General features: G+C 40.5%; 1 long non-coding RNA gene across 1 annotated transcript; it reads left to right on the top strand.

Annotated features, from left to right (window-relative positions):
* The first annotated feature begins 1,480 nt into the window (after positions 1-1,480).
* Positions 1,481-5,302, top strand: LOC144144844 (uncharacterized). The gene is made up of 3 exons (XR_013317353.1): positions 1,481-1,572; positions 3,987-4,053; positions 5,074-5,302. It is a non-coding gene; the product is annotated as an uncharacterized LOC144144844 (long non-coding RNA).
* The last annotated feature ends 525 nt before the right edge of the window (positions 5,303-5,827 follow it).

Genomic DNA, 5,827 nt, shown 5'->3' with positions numbered 1-5,827 from the left:
GTGCAGAAAAGGGGCTGCGGCTTTATCAAGCCGTCTACTACTGCTTTTTTCTGTCACTTATTTTTATTAAAGAATAAAAGATCGAACAAAAATAAATTATGTTGTAAATATAAATTTGCGTCAATGCTCTTATTTTTTCTTATTTTTCTTTTTTTTAGGTGATGCCACTCAACAGGGCAGAGGATTCAGTTTGTAAAAAAATGAAATGTTTATTTTCGTGTTCAACCCACCACGTGTCAGAAATGTTCGCAGACAGGGCTACAGGCGTTGCCTGCGTGCATACATATGGTGAACATGATTGCTAAAATATACTGGCCCACATGAAACGCGTGTATGTTGCCGGCACCTGGGTATTGAAGCCACTGCGTCATACTGTTAGTGTGTAGCAAATACGAAATTGTTACCATAAATGAACAACTTACATTCGAGCAGCGGAATGGTTGTTTCGACAGAGCGGGTGCTTTCCGTAAAATTTAGTCCGTTTTCGAAATTACGGAAGGTGCTCCTCAATGCATTATTTCTTGGTTGTTCCGTAAAACGGAGATTTTTTTACGGTGTAAAGTGCAGCTGGTCGAAGGAGTCATGGAACTGTTTGTTCTTGCTGGGGCCCACCGGGTTGTTCATGCCTGTCAATATATTATCCTGCAAGGTTGTTTGATGATTGACAATGCATACGAGAAATGATTTGTTGAAGCTAACTGGCCCCAACGTTTTAGAATGTATGAGTACTGAATGGTCACAATTGAATTTTATATATTCGTATGTGGGGATAGTGTCCGGGAATGCATGTTTTCACAAAGATATGAAATCGCAACACCTTCAAATTAAATGTTGTAGCCATATTTGTCCGTTACCTCAAATAACGATTTTTTATACGGCTACACATCGATTATACAAACTTTTCTGTACGAGATTGGAACTTTGAAAATAGAGAATTTCACTGGTGAGCAACTTCGTCCATTCATCAACAAACGTCATTTATAGTTAATTTTTGCTAACTAAACACTCATGCTCGGTGTATAACATCAGATACAGACGAATGCAAAAGTCGTTGGGTATGTTTAAAATTTTTGATTATCCTCCGTAGGTGCGATACCCCCACTAGCTTAAGAGCTTCAATATACACTATTGCTGCTGCGGGAATATTAGTCTCTCCAGGCTACGGCTTCATAGGATCAGAACAAACATTTTACATTGCTCGCGGTCTAGTAACCTGAGTTGTCAAAAGCAGCCTATACAGGTATTTCATATCTTAGTGATGTGAGGCATGATAGCATGCCAAAAATAAATGTCAGGTACTAGCTACGAGGACATATCTTCACTTTGACAAGGGGATCCAATTATTAACGAGTACATGGCTGCAAAGAACAAAAACGGACATTTGAAATAATAAGTTCCAGCAGTGATATTTATGATGAGAAACCCTGACCTCGCGTCATGGAATTGAATATAATGAATTTTCAAATGTCACGTGTCCTTACAAAGAGAACAATATAAGAACACCGCATTCGGTGATTTCTTCTCAGGTTCATCCTCAGGGTCCACTGTGAACTCCACTCCTGCCGTTTTACGGTGAGGTTTTTGATTCCTGAAAGGAACCTGTTGCTGCTAGTAATAATTTCTAAATAAAAAATGCCGCCATAAACTAAACTTTTTGAAACGTTTTGTCGATGAAAAAAAGTATTTTTAGGAGTTAAAAAATGTCACCTAAATGAGAAGTGAAACATTCATAACATATAAAAGCAGTAGGATCATTTTGTTTCACACTTTTATTAGTTAGAAAAGAAGCAATTGTTGAGCCGAGAAACGTGAATCAATTTACTTTACACTACAACGATAAGTGAAAATTTTTGTGTAGTAAGCACTGAGGTTCACTTGTAACTTTATCGATTTCGCGATAGTACCTCCAAGTAACTCAATGTCGTCTCTGCAAAAATACCTCCTGAAATTAAAAGCTCTACCTCATTAAAGACGATTGCCTTCTTTGGGCATATTAAATTCCAAAATTTTTGCCTGTCAGCCACCATGTAAATTGATTCAACAGCCCTTATCAAAATTGAAAAATCGCTTTTAATGAACATGATTTAGGCAAAATGATTTCATGAAACTAGAAGTGGTGACATACATCTTGTGCATTGTGGTTGCTCTCCAGACAGAAAATATTCCAGATAAATTAAGCGAAATTCTAAACACCTGAAAACAGCAGCATGATTTATTTAAAAATAAACACGAGCTTGGTTTCTGCAGTAACACACAGAAATGGGTCATTATTTCAGATGACTGCAAGCAAACACGAAGGTGACGCCCCGTACTGCTTCAGGAGCATTGAAGATGAAAATGTTTAGAGATTGTGCGCAAGCTCTGCGAACGAAGTAATTGATAGAATTTAGCAAACTTTATTTCGCATTCGTCATGTGCCATATGAAATGGCCTGGTAACAATGCAAGAAACTGGAGGGACGGGAAAATGGGATGTGGGCAGGCGGGCAGTGAGAACCCTATTGCTCTTCAACTTTAGCAGCAAACACCGAAGTACGCGGCTTTTTTTGTGGCCGCTTTTCCTTTGCTTAAAAAATAACAGCGCCCTTTTCAGCGACTCTCATTAAATGATAGACAACCATCAGTAGTAACAATGTAGTTCGACAACAAAATCGCGATAATATACATTACCGAAAGGCGCATAAGAATTGAAAACTACCCCCGTTGTGTTAGGTAGGCGGAAACCTACGGCCAGAAAAAGAGATTCCACGATATTGCCAGCGACATTACATCACTCGCTGTGGCATGCATACAACAAATATTGAAAAGACCGAACACAAAATCTTGTTTTTAGGCCGAATCCTGCTGCAGTTTTCAGCAAGCTATATTACTGGTCAGAGCGCCTATTAAAATAACTGTGCCGGCGCTCCTTACCAAGCGTGGGGTATTTTTTATTGTTCCAAAAGTGCTGCAATGCGCAGATGTAGAGATTCTTGAATAGTACGCAGGAGGACTACGCTCATCACGTCATATAGGTCTGGATCGCATTTCGGGCACTTGGTCTCCCGCGGTGCTACTGTAGTTTAGAAACGCTGCCACGTAGTGCGCAAAGCGGCACTCTCTCTTTGACAAGCCCTTTTTTAATACATCTCTTAACACCTTAACTCCATCGAGAGATTGTGACCAGAAGCAGACAACGAAGTAAAAACGCCCACGCCAGATATTGAGAATAAGTCTCCGTTCAGAGTGACTAACAGTGCCAACGAGCATACAGGCACGTGGTAGCTTCAAACACGGACATCTGGCATAATCGCTATCGTAGTTAAAAGACAGTGGGGACAACCATAACAGCAAAGAAAAAGCAAAGACAATTTTTTGCTTCTGAGGTTTTCAACTTCTTTTGACAAGCAAAGTGAAGATTCTATATGAGACCTACAAGTAGCTTGCTCCGCGAGCCCGAACGCCGTGCTGCTTTCGGCGTACGGATGTTTTGCCATACAGTTTTTGAACTGACCACAACTATACGATAAACTACAGCAGAATACGCACCTGAAATACCCAAAACTTTGGAGGCACAAACACTTCACAATCACTTCAGTATTGACAATGTATGCTAGGCAGGCACGTATTTGGTTTGTACAAGCACAGGAAAAGTAAAATTGCGAGGCATTTACTAGAGTAGCTGATACAAACAAAAAGTCAAAATTATTTTTGAAAAAGAAATAAAGGTTTTAGATCGTGTTTGTGTACTCTAATGATAAAAAAACATCATAAAATGTGGCACTGAACCTAATAAAGGAAGTATATGGATTGAAATATTTGTTTGAAATGCACTACTAGAACAAAAATGTCGCGTCGCGTACTTGTCAAAGTGGCGGGCTTGTATGGAATTGCTTGCATAAAACAATTTTAACTGCACTCATTTAGTTCGATGCTAGGATGATTGAACATTGTGATGTAAAACATCGTTGCATATATATGGGTCTCAAAGCCTTCCTGTTCTTCCAGATTATCGTCATGAAGTTTAAAGTTGTGCTTCTTGCGCTGGCCATTTCCGGTCTTCTTCTTGTATCGGGTAAGAAGGTTTACAGAAAAGCGTAAGAATAGTTTCAGTCCTAGGTTTCCTAAACGTCCTGCTAAAACGTTTGACAGTGCAAGCATTACAAACAGAAAAAGGTATACAATTCGTATCTGCGCACAAGTGGGCGGGAGGACATACTTTAAAAGACAAAACGTTTATTTATAATTGCTCGGTTTGAAATTAAAACTCGAGGTGCAACAAAAGGATAACTGAACGTTGCTTGATAGCATGAAGGACGTATTTTACCACCTTTACTATTTTAAATAAATGACTTATTCCCTCACTATAGGCAGATACCATGTTCATGCAAGCAACCTTACGATTTAGATTTATGCCACGGCGTAACTCACTTAGGTGGAAATGCATATTCAAAGAGGGTCAATTAAGAAAATACATTTTGCTCGGCTATGAAATAAACCTTTTGTAGTGTTTAGCTCTTTTGTGTCTCTGTTTTCTATTTTCCCCTGCAGGACGCTTTCAGCCTTGTTTTGCTATATTGTATGCGAGTTACGGCTTCTGCACTCGGCCCTTTACGTATTTTGTTTCATAAAAGACGAAGGTTGTCACCTTCCAGATTCTGCTACTACCCAGCTAAAACTATTGTTTATTCGGGACGGTATCCTCCGTAGTATATGCTCGAGTTATTCAATCTTCAATTTAACCGAATGAAGCTCTGCGACATTGCAAAAAAGGATGGGGTGTTTTCAGCTTTCCAGTATTTTGACGTCTCGAAGTATGACATCAGTGTCCACTCGAACAAAACAAAGCGTTGTCTGGGTTCATTTGCCAACATAAAAACCTCTACGTACTGTGTAGGGTGAAGTTTACCCTTTACATTGGTGTAGGCTCAGCCGATATCAAATAAAAACATACATTCAGATATTGAAACGTTGGTAGTTACCTTAAGAAGCGGCTTCTTGAATGCCTCATGAGGCTCATTAATCGGTTGTGAGTCGCCCATCATGCAAAGTTTGTAGATACCAAGCTGTCTGTTTTTTTCTTCGGTGTCTTCAGAAATCACAGTGGAAGCGGCTCCCATGCCGAGCGCCGATAGCCCCGCCGTGGAACGCTCCGATGGAGCCGCACCTACCGAGCAGGAGCGGGCACCTCTTCCCCCAGGCTGCATTGAATCTCTGTGTGGCTAGAAGATGAAGATGGGTTTAAGCAGGGATCAGTGCACGCCCGCTTTCTGCATGGTTGGCGGCGTTATCGCTGCTAAAATAAACAACTTCTTTTCGCACCAGTCTGTTGATGCCTGAGAATTTTCATACACCAACAGTTACCATGGTATAGCACTGCTGCGTGAGAAGGTGTGTATTGACTCTTTTGTTGCAAATATTATTTGGTGCATCTTGGTAGACTTTTTGGGTTGAGCTGTAGCCGCGTTCGTGACGCGTATTGCATATTATTTTAATTCTTCTGCAAAGAATGGTGAGTTGCAGATAAGACAGGATTAGCGGGTCTGCGAGGGCCCGAAGGCTGGGCCTTTCCCCACTGTGAGGGTGACATCGTAATTGGGATCTTTACGCTACACATTGAACTGTAGTGCAGTTGCTTGGCATAGTGTAAGACTTTCTTCAAACTTTTGCTAACGTCCCGCCTTAACATACGACTACATTCCGCACTCGATGCTTCTAGAATTTAAGGGTAAGTTTGTCAACTGGTATTTATAAAAACAATCGCCGCAATAACCGATAGAAAGAACAGCCAGAATAAGCAGTTTAAGGTGCGCAGACCCATATATTCTGCGGCTGTTGTGTGATGATGT

Source organism: Haemaphysalis longicornis, unplaced genomic scaffold (assembly GCF_048455015.1).
Source record: "Haemaphysalis longicornis isolate Haplotype H1 unplaced genomic scaffold, Haemaphysalis longicornis Haplotype H1 scaffold_7, whole genome shotgun sequence".
Taxonomy (NCBI): domain Eukaryota; kingdom Metazoa; phylum Arthropoda; class Arachnida; order Ixodida; family Ixodidae; genus Haemaphysalis; species Haemaphysalis longicornis.
Note: the sequence above shows the minus strand (reverse complement) of the source record. Positions and strands in the feature narration are given on the sequence as shown.